This window comes from Gekko japonicus, unplaced genomic scaffold (assembly GCF_001447785.1).
Source record: "Gekko japonicus isolate JY-2015 unplaced genomic scaffold, Gekko_japonicus_V1.1 scaffold644, whole genome shotgun sequence".
Taxonomy (NCBI): domain Eukaryota; kingdom Metazoa; phylum Chordata; class Lepidosauria; order Squamata; family Gekkonidae; genus Gekko; species Gekko japonicus.
In genome coordinates, this window is record NW_015160853.1 from 443,605 (window position 1) to 459,176 (window position 15,572).

Sequence of the window (15,572 nt, forward strand, 5' to 3'; positions counted from 1 at the left end):
TCCCACACATGTTATTGTTTAGTCATGGCTCTTGATGGTAAGAATATTGTTGGATGGTCTTGCTGATGCCAAGCACTGGCTCCTACTACTAGCAGGGAACATTGGACGGCAACCCAAATTTGCATTTCACTAGCTACTGAAGAACTGAATCAACCGCTAGTTCTTTTTTTAAACACACAACTTTTTCCTGTCCTCCTCTGCCTCCCTTTTGATATCCCCCCCGCCCCCCCGTTCTGGAAGCATCTAATGTTTTTCATGATGTTTTAGTGAATGCCTGTGCTGGTAGTGTAAAATTTATGCTGGATGAAATACTCATCTGGATGCTTGTCCCCATCCCAATTTTTCTCTTACAGGCCTGGCAAGAAAAAAGCAGAGCAACCTTGAATTTTAAGGTCAGCGTTAGTATGGTCCTCCTTCCGTTCGAAGGCAATATTTATTTTAAAATAACTTCTAAATACTTATTAGCAATGGTAGGTGCCAATTACTTCATCTGTTGAGGGGAAAGCAGAGTTTGTTTCTCAACTTTAGATTTAAACCTGCTAGGTGGTGGCCGTAAATGAATCACTGCTTCTTTATACCCCAGAGTTTGGTTTATATCTGTAAGAAGGGTGGTATTTGCTTGAAGAGATAAAACAGTTGGTGACTCATGCCTGTAATTTCATGCATTTTGGTTATTATGTGATTTTTGTTGTTGTTGTAATGCCACCTGATGTGTGGAAACTCCCTTTCCATTCTTCTGGAAAGCACAGTAGCGGATGTGCTCTCCAGTGTGTTCAGTGCAAACGTCTTCTGTACTCTTTACAGTCTGAGATCAGCAACACTGGAAGGGAAGGGGGGGAGTGAGGAGGCCTAAATGAAGGGGACCGTCTGGGAAATGGTAAATCTGCCTTGCAGCAAGAGTTTACATTTGTGAGTTAAGATGACATTAGCCAAACCACCAGGCACACTTCCCAGCTCCAGTCCATCTGCTGCATTCCTCTGCTTCCGAAGGCTGTGTGCTGCAAGTCCCAAAGTCTATTCATGTACAGTGCTTGTTTGTATACCGTGTGCATGTACCATCGCAGTACTGGGGAAAACGTAGCAGGGACTAGCTTGCAGGTAACGATCATTGCTGTGAAGATGAGAAGACAACTTTGATGGTACGCTTTTGCCCTCTTTGAAGTAAGTGCACATTATGAAGATGAATTCTTACAAAAGACCAGCTGATCCTTGGAAACTGTGGTGCGGTTTCTAGCAGTACATTTTTACAGTCAGTTTAGGAACCACTAACCAGCTTTAGGAATACCTGAAATACATTGTTGTCTTCCAGAAATGGAGGCAGCTATACCTGAACGTTTCCACCAGATGCTGGTTGAACTGAGTGCATGGGGGAAGGAGGTTACGTTATTTAAGTCTACTTCACTTCCACATTGAAACCCCTCCCCATTTTTCACATCTGACTGTCTTTCCCACCACAATGTGTATTGAACAGCTAGAAGCTCAGCACATTTGGTTGATCTTTTCAGTGGTAAATAAAGCAACTGTATACCTAGATAGACCATCTTACTTTGACAATGTTGGATGGAGACTCAGAATTGGGCACAGAATTGGGGAGGCACAGAATTGGGGAGCGGTGGCACAGAGGATTTATCCTCTGGTTACAGTAACATCTGAACTGAACAGAACTGCTGTCAGTTCTTGCCCGTGCTGGTGTGAGCTACCAGCCTTGTCCCCAGCTCACCGTCCACCCAGCGGTTCGAAAGCGTCGGCGAGTAGATAAAATGGGTACCACCCCTTAGAGAGGGTGGGCACACTAACCCCCCCCCCCGGTGGGGGGAGGTGTTAGCCGGCAAAATGGAATGTTCAGCTCGGAAGCCTGGAAAGATCTCCTTGGCATCAAGATACCTGTGATGGGCCGATCCGGCCAGGTGGTGGCAGTGCGGCGCTGCGACTTGAAGCCGCCCTGGAAAAAGCTGACGTCATCAAGCCAAGCCGAGTGAATGCCGTCTGGAACACATCTAAGCCTACAGCCGAACAAAATCCCCGTCGGCTGCAAACGTGTGCGACATAAAAGATTTATATGTTGTCCTCCTTTACCCCTATGCATCATTGTTAGTCCCGTGTGAATATGTGTAACTGTAAATCGCTCAGAGCCAGCAGCTCTGCAGGATTGAGCGATTAATAAATCGAAAGATATTATTATATTATTATTTCTGATCCAGACACAGGGTTCAGTGCTATTTTACGTGCTAACAATACGCTTCTGGTTTGGTTTCCACTGAAAATGTCATTTTCTGGGGCTTGAAGTCCTGAGTACTTTAGTTAAAAGTGTTAGAAAAATACTAATAAAAAGCTATAATAATTAAATCACTGTCTGGGAATATCTTCTTGCTTGATACGTTGGAGATTTGCAGAATACTGAGATTGCATTTCTATGAACATATGGAGATTAGAACATTTGTGGAAGTAGTTCAGAGGTACATATTTTCACACTAACCTTCCCTGGTAGGAGTCTTTTCAGTGAAGCTGTCTGAGTTCCTTCCAGTAGCATAATGGATGTGGGCATGGAACAGCTTCCTCTACAGTTCCGGCTAATCTCATCCTTTTAGTTTTCTAGTCTTAACCTTTCCTAGTCCATTTACCCAGAATACTGAAACAGCTTCAGGAGGTATCACCCTTAGAAATAGCTGCTTCCGTCATCCCCTTCCCCCTTCAAAGTAATCTCACCTGGCAAACAGGTGCCAGTTAAAGCACTGCTAGAGCCCCAATGCTGTATATCTGTTTGGTATAGTGGTTAAGTGCATGGACTCTAATCTGGGAGAGCCGGGTTTGGTTCCCCAGTCCTCCACTTGAACCTGGCTGGATGACCTTGGGAAAGCCATAGCTCTGATAAGAGCTGTTCTTGAAAAAAGAGCAGTTTCTGTCAGAGCTCTCTCAGCCCCACCACCTCACAGGGTGTCTGTTGGGAGGGGAAGGGAAAGGAGTTTGTAAGTCGCTCTGAGACTCCCTTGGGTAGTGAAGGGTGGGGTATAAATCCAATCTCCTCTTCTTCTTCATTTACCTCACAGGGTGTCTGTTGTGGGGAGGGGAAGGGAAAGGAGTTTGTAAGCCGCTCTGAGACTCCCTTGGGTAGTGAAGGGTGGGGTATAAATCCAATCTCCTCCTCTTCTTCTTTTACCTCACAGGGTGTCTGTTGTGGGGAGGGAAAGGGAGAGGAGTTTGTAAGCCTCTCTGAGACTCCCTTGGGTAGTGAAGGGTGGGGTATAAATCCAATCTCCTCCTCTTCTTCTACCTTTAAGATTTTACAATACTATCTGCTTAGCTTAAATTTCTGAAGAGTGTTAACAGAACAGATGTATGTTAAAAATCACAACTGTTTCATGTATTTTTTGCAGTGCAGGGCCACCATAACCAAATGCATATTGCTGTGCTAGGTGCAAGTGATGTCTCATCTGTTGCAAATTAGATTGAGAGTTTGTCCAGCTACTAGAATGACTCTATAGCAGGCATGTTAAGATTTCAAAAAGGACAGCAAATATCAAGGGGAGTCGGACTACTCGTTGGGCACGAGGTAATGCTAAATTTATTTCAACTTGATTAATCAGGCTTCTTAGTACTAAACCAGTCTAGATTTAGCTCTCTGTCTTGGGGGGGGGGGGGGCTGGGTGTGATCCAACAAACCAGAAGGCGCTGCCACGTCAAATGTGCCTCCACTCTTGTGAGCCTGGCTCTTTGCTGTTGCCTAAGAAGGCTGTCTCATGCTTCGCATCCCGGGAGTTGGTTTTTATGGTACAAGCCACACGGCTGAACCCCATACCTGCTCTATGCACGCTGTAATGGACTAGAACTGATCCGATACCAAGGAAGGCCACTGCATTTGTTTTTCAAAAGAGAACGAATGGTTCTTGTACTGTCAACTTAAGGTGTGGGCAGCCGCATTGCTTTTTGTCAGACACTGTAAACACCATTGACGATGACCATGTAGAGTGGACTCCCATTGTCACTGTAAAGAGGACGGTGGATGAAGTTCCACAAAGGACAACAAAAACTTGGCCTAAGGGATCTGTTTTTTTATCAAACTTCTCTCTAGTGTTCATTGATCGCCACCCCAAGTTGATCAAATAACTTGTTCGTCTCTCATTCATTGAATGTGGCTTCCTGATTTGAAACTCATTTAAAGACCTTTTGACTCCATCCAGATTGCAATCACATCCATTATCTCATCATTTCACCTGAGCACTTGATGAGCAAGCATGAACTTCTCCTGGCTTCCTTTAACTGACTAGCACTAGAGCTTTTTTTTTTTGACTGACTGGCTAGAAAACCCTTTTGCCAAACTGAAAACATGAACATGTTTCCAAACTTAAAGCAATTCCTTTCCCCAAGATGCTGCCGCTTTCTTTCATCAAGAAGGAAGCGGCCATCTATTCTGCAAGCCAATTAATTTTCAGTAAGAGGCTGCGAAATGTAGTTTTGAATGGAGTTTCTTTGATTTGCCATGAAGTGGCCCCCGGTGCTTTACTATGGAATTTTTCCATTCAGATACAGCAAATAAAGCCAACTGGCATTCTGTTGGAATGCAAAGGCAGCAGCATATCACATGCTTTGCTCAAGTTGTTTTGTTGTGAGCAGATTTCATTCCATCAAGTAGGGGGAACAGGAAGGCTACCAAAATGCTCCAGTAGCTGCCTCATTTGGGGACTATTCTTTGTCCTTGGTCTGTATCCTGAACTCTTATTTCCTCATTGATACAAAACAAGTAAGCCATTCAGTACTGGCTGACTTGTTTTGCTATTTTAGGAATACTTTTCAAAGCAATCATACTTGCCCGTAGCTACAGAGCTTTAAAAAAAAAAGTTTAGGACCCAAGTAGACTGCTGCGGTGGCTCAAGTGGTTAAGACGCTGAACTGCAGGCTGTGGAAGGTCAGTAGTTCAGCAGTTCGAGACCCGAGTGTGCCGCATGACGGAGTGAGCTCCTGTCTTTAGTTCCAGCTCCTGCCAACCTAGCAGTTCGAAAGCAAGAAATTGCAAGTAGATAAATAGGTACTGCTTTGGTGGGAAGGTAACAGCGTTCCGTGCACCTTGGTGTTTAGTCATGCCGGCCACATGACCACGGAAACGTTTTCAGACAGCGCTGGCTCTTCGGCTTTGAAATGGAGATGAACACCGCAACCCTAGAGTCGGATTCGACTGGCTTTCGAGCAAGGGAACCTTTACCTTTACTAGACTGCTGTAGATTGTAAGCCTCTTGGGGCAGATACCTGTCTCCTTGTACCCTGAAATGTGCATTGGTGGTGCTGTATAAAAATGAGGTTGGGGATTCATGACAGTTGTTTGGAAGGTGCTGGCAACCTTGTCTGCGATATAGTGGCAATATCCAAACTTTGTTGCTGTCAATACTAATGTTGCTGGTGACTTCAGTTTCTGGAAAAATCAGTGATTTCCCCCCACATGTGTATGCTGCAGGTTCCAGGCTCTGAATCAAAGTAATCTCTTCCCTTTTGTGTGGGTGTGGAAGCAGAAGCTACCAAAGTATTTAAAACGGAAGTATAATTATACTTCTGATTGAAAGTTTCAAAGTAATCTTCCTGGGATTAGAAAACCATTTCTAGCTGTACACTTCCCCTTAAAAGAAAAAGGATTAGATTGGTACTGTGATAGAAATGATGCATTTTCTACATCTCCCACAATAAAATATTTGTTCTCTCTATTGCCTTAAACAACCTCAGGTTTCCGGACCCAGAACTTGAAATACAAGACAGGGATTTGAAATGCAGATGTGTTTAGCACAGAAACCTTTCATACTAAGCATTTTAGACTGGAAACAACTGTTAAGATTTTGAACGTCCCATTTTTCTCTTCTATTGGTGGAGGTATTATATAGTTACAATGTGAACATGACAGGTACTTCTTTCTTATTACTTAACTCTTTGGGAATAAGACAGTCGGCAATCACAGTAACATTCAGCTTTGAATCCTTCTTAGACATGGGCCAAGATCTAACACAGGCAAGCACTGTGAAGCCCATTTATTTCAGTTAAGTCTATTGATATATTAACATGTTAGAGGTATGGTTGAAAAAAAATCAGGTTCAGAAGGAAAAACTAAAGTGAATGACCTCACTCCCATGCAGGCCCGTAGCTAACCAGGGGCCCGCGGGGCCTGGCCCTACTATCAGTGGATAAGGGAGAGCTTGTACCTGAAGGTGGGTTGGGGGGGGGGCTCTGCAACTTACCTGGCTGCTTCTTGCTCCTCCTGGCCCAACTGAGGGCTGCTGGGAGCAGGGGGCAGGGCTTGTTGAATGTGCCCACCCCCTGGGCTCCTTACTGCTGGAGCTCTGCTCCTGTGCGCTCCCGCGGGGAATGACCCATGGTTATGGTATTTGGTTTGGATCAGGGTCATAGGGGGCGGCCCCAGTGGAATCTCTGTCCAGGGCCCCATGGTGGCTCTGGGCAGCACTGCCTGCCGCCGCCAAGTTGGTTGGGTCCCCCACTGCCACTGCTGTTTTCCTCCCTGGCTGTTCCAGGTAAGGTCCCTCAGCACTCCCCCCCCCCCCAGCTGCAGCTCGCAACTGTGGGGTGAAAAAGAGAGAATTTCTGGTCTGTGCCTGGTGAGGAAAAATCTGCTGTGGAAAGTTTCACATAATGCACAGTTTTAAAACCGTCAATGTGGGCAATTTCATTACTGTGGTCAAGGTTCTGTCAGGTTAACTCAGGTGTGGTGCTCTGGTCTATTCGCAGTTGCCCATATAGAAGAAGAAGAAGAGGAGATTGGATTTATACCCCACCCGTCACTATCTGAAGAAGTCTCAGAGTGGCTTACAAACTCCTTTCCCTTACCCTCCCCACAACAGATGCCCTGTGAGGTAGGTGGGGCTGAGAGAGCTCTCTTGAGAACTGTCCTTGGGAGAACAGCTCTGACAGAACTTATGACGACTGACCCAAGGTCACCCAGCTGGCTTCAAGTGGAGGAGTGGGGAATCAAACCCAGTTCTCCCAAATGAGAGTCTGCACTCTTAACCACTACACCAAACTGGCTCTCCCACTCCCACTGCTACACCATCTTAAAGCTCTATGCTTTGTCAGCTTTGGAGGAGGAGGAGGAGAGATCGGATTTATACCCCGCCCTTCATTGGGAGTCTCAGAGCAGCGTACAAACTCCTTTCCCTTCCCCTCCCCACAACAGACACCCTGTGAGGTGGGTGGGGCTGAGAGAACGCTGACACAAACTGCTCTTTTTCAAGGACAGCTGTGCCAGAGCTTGTGACTGACCCAAGGTCACATCAGCAGCTGCAAGTGGAGGAGTGGGGAATCAAACCCGGTTCTCCCAGATTAGAGTCCGCGCACTTAACCACTACACCAAACTGGCTCGTTGCTCAGTCCTAGAGCACACGCTCTGTATGCAGAAGGTCCCAGGTTGCCCTTTTGTCACCTCTAGTGAAAGGAGTTCAGGGAGCAGGTGTTGGAAAACACCTTCTTCTGCCTGAGAGCTGCCTGCCAGTCACAGGAGACAATACTGAGTTTGAGGATCAGTGGTCTGACTCACCATAAGGAAGCTGTACATGTTCATACATGAGATCGGCAGTTAAGTTGCTGGTGAATAAACAGAATTGCCCTTAAGTGTCTGATTTTTTAATTTCCCTCTTTCCGACTACGCGCCAGTAGTTTCCCGCTTCTGATTTGTGTGGCAATGCAACATCTGCTGGTGCCCATAGCCCCTCTCATACGGATTGAGCTGTTCTTATATTCCAGCTAAGCTGGCAGTAAATATCACATGCATTCCCTGCAGAGATTCCACTCCCATCTGCTACATGAGCAGGAAGGTTAACACTCTGCAGAAAAAGAGAGGCAAGCGAGGAAGCAGTTGAATGCCACAATGCTGCTGAATCCCAGCCAATCAAGCCAAACGGCTGATTCCAGTGTGGCTGCCTTCAGCACAAGAAATCTCTTTTCCCCTGTATAAAAGAAGAAGTGACAGTCCGTCCCCCCCACACACACACACACAAAGAATGCAACTGTTTTTGGCCATATAGGCAGGTTCTCTGTCCCCTCTTCTTTTTTATTTGCAGAGTTCAGGGAGAGGGGGAAACTGTGGCCCCGGTCACATGGGCCGGAAAACGTGTGTGTGGGGGGAAGCGTGGCTGTTTGCCCTGGAGCAAAGTAAAGCGCGGCAGCCCGATCAGACTCCCGTGGTTAGGCCATTAGGTGCCGATCACACGGCTATCCTGAAGCGTGGCACTTGGAATTCACTGCCACAGGAAGTGGTGCCGGCTACAAGCTTGGACAGCTTCAAAAGGGAATTAGATAAGCATATGGAGCAGAGGTCCATCAGTGGCTATTAGCCACAAGGTATAGATAGGGACTCTGGGGCAAGTGATGCTCTGTCATCTTGGTGCTTGGGGGGGGTCAACAGTGGGAGGGCTTCTAGTGTCCTGGCCCCACTGGTGGACCTCCTGATGGCACCTGGTATTTCTGGCCACTGTGTGATACAGAGTGTTGGACTGGATGGGCCTTTAGCCTGATCCAACATTGGCATCTCTTATGTTCTTAAAGAAGTGGCGCGGGGCGATCACACCGGCAATCGTTAGGCGCTGCTTCCGTGGCAAACGGGAAGGTTTTTTCCCTCACCGACATTTGCACATGTGCCGTTGGGCATTTGTGCGCATCCTGTGGAGACTAAAAAAACCCCATCCAGTTTGCGACGGGACATGGATGGGTGCCGGATGCCTTGGGATTCAAGCGGAAACACGATCAGATGCCTGCCCCTGCCCCACGGTTTCCGGAAACTAGTGCACTTTCTGCAGTAGTTTTTTACGCCGCATCTTCGGTGGGAAGCCACGGGTCAGCCACGGGTGCACTACACTTCCCAGATGTTGCGGTGTGATCGCGCACCGAAAATCCGCCTGTCATTAGTGTCTTTAGCGCGGCAACGTCTCCGTGTGAACGGGGCCTATGTTTGTTTCCATGCTTCCCTGTGCATGCTCATGCATGCACCTGCTGCTTTTTCTACATGCATGTCGTCTTGAGGAAGGGGGAGGCACTCCAGAAACAAAGCAGAGCCGAACACTGACAAAGCATTAAGGATCTCTGTGTCTTAAGTGGGAGAAGCTAGAGCGCGTACCACCTAGCAGCAGCCACCAGTGGAATACTTCCCGAGGCGGGCTACCCAGTGGTTAATATATTGGGGGTGGGGGTGGGTTTTTTAAAAGGCTGTAAGCTGCTTTGAGGGCCTTATAATTTAAAAGAGATAAATAGATCTAATAAAGATATAAATGAGCAACAAATCGTCAACTTTGAGTACATGAGAACATAAGACGAGCCCCGCTTGATCAGGCCAATAGTCCATCTAATCCAGCATCCTATTACTTGGTCTGGAAATCCTTAGGCTGGAGGAGAACAATGAAAAAAGCTGAAAGTAGTTTGAAAATTGTTTTGCTTCCCATGTACACACCTATTCCTTTTGTCTGGCTGATTTCTGTTGGAACAGATTTTTCAGGCTTCTGAAATACACACGTACTGTTTCTGTTTGCAAGAGGTGCCTCTTGTTTCCACTACTGGGGGGAGAAAACTATTTTGTCTCTGTCCTAGCGTAACCCATACTTAACACTTTCATAATACTTTCTATTTATTAATCGCTTTCCCCAGTGAGCTCAAAGCGATGTACAGTTACTCAATATAGACAAGGGACTAACAATGTTTGTAGGGGATAGGGAAGACAACATATATTCATTTAATTGCACGCGCCGTCACTGCCCGGTGTAGACGTCTTCTGGCTGGCTCCGTCATTTTCCCGCACGGCTGCTTGCTGGCCAAGCTTCAGGACCCGTATGTCGATCGTCACACTGCCACCGCCTGGCCGGAACATCCATTACAGGAGTTCATTTCGTAGCCGAGAAGCTGTTTCGCCTTACAAGCCTTGACCAGGACGTCCGACCGTCAGCTAACGCCTTCCCACAAGGGAGATTGGCATGCCCACCCTCTCTAAGGAGTGGTTCCCATTTTATCTACTCGCTGAAGCTTTTGAATCGCTGGGTGGACAATGAGCTGGGGACAACAGGCTGGCTGCTCACACCAGCGCGGGGCTTGAACTAACACAGTTCAGATGTTAAGACAGTGGGATATACCCACTGAGTAGCAAGTCAGTTTTCATAAGAGAGTTCCCTGACACTTTTGATCTCTAGCTTTAAGCCCAGGGAAATCCATCCCTTGGTCTTAAAAAGCTTGGAACACAACTGGCTTTCCCCCCCTCTTTCCCCAGAGAAGAAAAAGGTGTTGAAATCTTGACCAAGGACAGCCTCTGGAGTAGTTTAATTAGTGAAAATAGGTGTATTGTGGTTGATCAGCAGATGCGCATTACAGCAGGTGTGGTTTCTGATGATTTCTGTCCCAGGTGCTGTATACAAGTGTACACAATCCCCATATAATAAGCAGTGGTGGAGCCCTTGATTTACCTGCAGCTCTTGACAGGATGGTGTACACACCAACACGAAAGTCAGTAGTACAAGGAAAAGAGATGAACTTGAGATAAGCTATGGAGGGAGAATAAAATGTTAGCCTGATTGCCATTGTAAAGAAGTCTTCATAGCAGAAAAGAATATTAAAAGTATTCTGGATACCTAGGCCCAGTTCCATGGAGTGACAGTTGTATCCAGTAATAAATATCCTTGTAAATTTCTTACAATATATAGGATAAAAATCACAACTCAATCTTTTTCTGGGGGCTAACAGAAAACAATAATGGGTTGTATTTTGTAGTTAGTTTCCACTGGTGGTAGGACACTTACAGCAGACAAGGGTGGGGGAGAGATCAATTTTCACCAAGTCCATATTCCTGCTACAAACTCCTATGTTGCTGGGCAATGCCCACCACATTGAGTTGAACCTGGAAACAGAGTGGGAGCTTATGCAGATGGGCCAAGATCAGAAGGATATGGTCCCTATAACCCATTCCAGTCAACATCCTGGCTGCGGCGTTCTGCACCAACTGAAGTTTCCAAACCCTTCTGAAAAGCAGCCCCGTATAGAACATATTGTCGTACTTGGGTTATTTCCTGCGGGAGCGCACAGGAGCAGAGCTCTGGCAGTAAGGAGCCCAGGGGGTGGGCACATGCAACAAGCCCCGCCCCCTGCTCCCAGCAGCCCTCAGTCGGAGCAAGAAGCAGACAGGTAAGTTGCAGAGGCCCCCCCCCGCCCACCTTCATGTACAAGCTCTCCCTCCTCTGCGAGGACAGATCTGCGCATTCCCTTCCCCCAATAGCTAGCAATCCAAAATAGTCCAGTGGAGCCTGAGCGGTGGGCGTTGCCTTCTGACACACTTCCGGTGATGTCAGGGGGTGTGGCATATGCAAATAAGTTATTCTAATGAGCCCTGCACCTCTTTTTCTACAAAATGACCCCTGGATGGAAACATGAGCTAGACCTGAGTGTCATCCAGATATTACTGGGAACCCAGCCCAAATCTCTGGTTCCACATAGTTGTTAAAGGGCACAGGGAACACGAAGGAACCTTATAGGACCCCAAAGGCCAAGGGGCTGAGCAGCAGTCCCTGCAGCACCACTTTCTGAAGCCTCCTGTCCTGACAGGACCAGAACCACTGCTAAAATAGTGCCTCACAATCCCAGCCCAGGGAGGTGATCCCAAAAGGGTACCACGATCAATGGTAATAAAAACTGGCAAGAGGTCTAGGAGAATCAACAGTGGCACTGCCTTCTTTCCATCTCCCAGCACAAGTTGGCCTCCAGGGGGATCAAACTCTTTCAGCCCCATAACCAAGCCAAAAACCAGACTGGGAAGGACATAAACAATTTGCATCCTCCATGGATGAGTCCTGAGGCTGCATCGTTTCCCTTCCTAGCACCACTTCCTCCCTCCCCTGCTGAGACTTGTTTATTTATTTATTGGGTTTCTATCCCACCCTCCCCGCAAACGGGCTCAGGGCGGCTTACATTTAAAGGCACTATGTGCCAGAGTACATAAAAACAAGATAAAACAACCATATCGTTACAAATTAAAGTGCTCAACATAGAAATGATCTTCCAATCACATTGAAGATGGCATCCTGTAGAAGGACTTGCTCTCTGCTTGCTTTACGGTGATGACAGGCACCACGCCCCCTGCGGACGACAAGCCCAAACCTCAGAATGAATCACACACACACACACACCCCTCGCCAGCAACAAAGGATCATAGACCAGCGGAGTCGATCCCTGCGGCGCCTGCGCCCTCAAGCGAACAAACCGTGCTCTCCCTCAGCGAGCCGGTAGGTGGCGCACAGGAGACGTCTAAGAAAGCGATGTCAAAGTCAAAAACTCTCCGCGCAAGCGCGTGGCTGGCCCCAGCGTTAACTTTCGCGTTATCACAACGACGGACCTGGACAGTGTCAGAGCCAGTGATTGGCTGGCGGAAAAGTGAGGGAGGCGCGGCTTCGGCCGTGGGCGGAGCCCGAAAGAGAGGCTCTGGGCGGCTGCTGGACGGTCGCAGTGGAGGCGAGGGAGGTCGGGGGCTCGGGCTGTCCTCGGTTCGCTCGCCTAATTGATGCTGCGCTCCTTCCACTGGCTGGGCCGGTTCTGTCTGTGGGTCCTGTACCAACCCGAGCAGTTCTCTTCTGCCACAGGGAAGGGGGTCGACATCGTCCATTACAGGTGTTTAGAACCTCTGTCCTGGTTGTGTTTGCCCTGGCCAATCTGAGAAAACACACAAAGCAGTCCTGTAGAGAGGAATTCACTAGAGTATTTATTAATAAAGTAAGAGTACAGATCTCAGGGTTTTGGAACCCTGAATACCCAACTGAGTGTTACAAAGGGTGACATATACTCAGGATGATGCACACAAATTGAGCAAGGTTATTGGTTCCATCAAACACCAGCACTCTGACCTAACAGGTCTCTGATTGGCAGAAAACCTTTTAGGCTGGGCTTTCCCAAGTAAACTGTTTTTCTTTTAGCTGAACAATGAGTGTGTGTTTCTCTTAGACTGTAAAATTCTACAAAGTATCTATATAGCTGATATGGTTTACAAGGTGCGGTTGTTCTTCGTTTAGCCAGAGACATGCGCAGTTGTAGCTGGCCTACCAGGGCCGTAAGCCTCAGCAAAAATGGCAAGTTAACATTTTGTTCTTTCAGCATTTTATCTTCCCAGCATGCATCCAAACGACCATCACAAATGAACCAAAGTTACTACCTGAATACATTCATCATGTTAGAATCATAAATGGCACTTAACATGTTGTTGTTCAGTCGCACAGTCGAGTCCGACTCTTCGCAACCCCACGGACCAGATCACGCCAGGCCTTCCTGTCTTCCGCCATCCTCTGAAGTTGGCTCAATTTCATGTTCTAACCATCTCATCCTTTGCCGTCCCCGTCTTCTTTGACCTTCAATCTTTCCCAGCATCAGGGTCTTCTCCAGTGAGTGCTCCCTTCTCATTTGGTGGCCAAAGTATTTGAGCTTCAGTTTCATTATCTGGCCTTCCAGGCAACAGTCAGGGTTGATTACTTTTAGGACTGACTGATTTGATCTCCTTGCAGTCCAAGGGACTCTCAAGAGTCTTCTCCAGCACCATAGTTCAAAAGAATCAATCTGGCCGATCCCCAGGTCTCACCTGGGGGTTGGCATCCCGTTCTCCTGCAGAAAACAGCCATTTTAGAAGGTGGGCTCTATGGCATTATGCCCTGCTCAGGTCACTTGCTTCCACAGACATTGCCCTCTCCAGGCTCAACCCCTAAATCTCCAGAAATTTTCAAACCTGGACTTGGCAACCATAGTGCCAAGCAGTCTAATATGCGGAAAGGGCCAGTTGAAGCATTTCTTGGTCTGGAGCTCAATATCACCCCCTCATAAAAGTTGCAGCTCAGGGGACATATTTGGAGGGTCGTTTTTAATCCTGACCACCCCAGTCCTCTGGCCCCCATTCCTGTGATTATTGAGCGGGGAAATGCCTTTGCTGGCCTTCCACAGCACCGGCTGGAGGCAGCCATTGGAGGGAAGGTTTCAGATTCAGATGGGTGGATGCTGGTTCCCCGGTTCCCTGCCTAGGACTCTGAAGATCATCGGAGGGTGTCAGGAGCTCAAGGGAGGCAGAGCTTGCTTGGTTCAGCTCCCTTCTCTCGTGCCCATGGGCATTTGTGGCCTGGAAGTCATTCCACTCCATGGACTGTCATTCCAGTCACAGAACACTCCTGCTACACCCTGGGGCTGTCATTCCACTCTGTGGACTCTCATTCTAGTCACAGAACACTCCTGCTACACCCTGGGTCTCTCATTCCACTCTGTGGCCTGTCATCCCATTCCCAGGACACTCCTGCTACACCCTGGGACTGTCATTTTTCTCCCTGGTCTCTCATTCCAATCCCTGAACACTCCTGCTACACTTTGGGACTGTCATTCCACTCCGTGGTCTCTCATTCCAGTTCTAGACCACTTCTGTTACTCCCAGGGGTTGTCATTCCACTCCGTGGTCTCTCATTCCAGTTCCAGACCAGTTCTGTTACTCCGAGGGGTTGTCATTCCACTCCGTGGTCTCTCATTCCATCCCCAGTGTGGTGTATTTGGGCCCAGAGACCCTAATGGAAAATCCATTTTATTGCAACTCTACTTGTATTGTAATGTATTTCAATGGAGCCCATGCAAGTCAACTGGCATTCTTGGCTCCCATTATTTCCCATGGGCCTTCAAGTATTTCCCATTGTTTCCACATTCCTGTCTCCCATTATTTTCAATGGGCCTTCAAGACTCTCCCATTGTTTCCAATGGGCAATCCTGTCCTTCCTTTTACTACATCCCATTAAAAGTGCACAGACTTCTATTTGCATAATGGAGCGTGGAAGAAGAAAACTGTTGAGAGAATGTATGTGTTGACACATCTCTATGTGTGTGTGTGTGTGTGTGTGTGTGTAAAGCACCTCCTCCCCTTGTTGGTATGTGTGAGAGAAATGCCCGTGTGGCGGCTACCGACTGCCGCCGGTTGGGCAAAAGTTCAGCACGAGGGGCATTAGCCACGCTTCCACCTGGGCGTCCGAAGCGAGGCATCCTAGGGGGTAGTGGCCATCCTGGCCTTGCCCGGAGTTGCCAAAGTTCCTCGAACAGGCCGGGAGGGAGGAAAGCGCGTGCCCTCACAGCCCTCCCCCTTCCTACCGCTGCCGCACCCCCATGCACGGAAAGGCAATAATGAAGCCGCCGTGAGTGGAACTGAGGGCAGAACTCAGCAAGAGCAAAGGCTTCAAAGCCCCACTGCACATGTGCGGAGGTCTGGCACCTGCTCCCTGGCACCCTCTCGGGCGGTCGTACGCACATGCCCAGTAGCAAAATGGAGGCTTTTTGATTGCAAGGGTTCATTTCGGCAGCACAGCGGGCCGCTGCTGAGCTATTGCTTCCCCCCCCCCCCCCCCCGCTTGCTGGCTTGTGGTCCTCCTCGGCTTTGCCATGGCCCGCTGCAGGCTGCTCGGCCATCTCCGGCTGCAATAAAGGGCTGAGGGGGTGGTGGCCGTGGCTTCCCTGGCGTCCGTCTTCTGGTAAGTCTCGCAGCTGGCTTGCAAGAGCCGTGTCCCTGCACGGGGCACGGAGGGAGAGACTGGCATGCGGCTGGAGTCGGGGGG

The 15,572-nt window shown here is 48.3% G+C and overlaps 1 protein-coding gene across 1 annotated transcript in view; it reads left to right on the forward strand.

Annotated features, from left to right (window-relative positions):
* Positions 1-15,423: 15,423 nt before the first annotated feature.
* Positions 15,424-15,572, forward strand: part of LOC107118732 (glycine receptor subunit beta-like) — a 46,162-nt gene continuing 46,013 nt past the window's right edge. The window contains exon 1 of the mRNA XM_015421089.1: positions 15,424-15,488. The gene's annotated coding sequence lies outside the window, so the exon portion shown is untranslated. The remainder of the gene's footprint in view (positions 15,489-15,572) is intronic.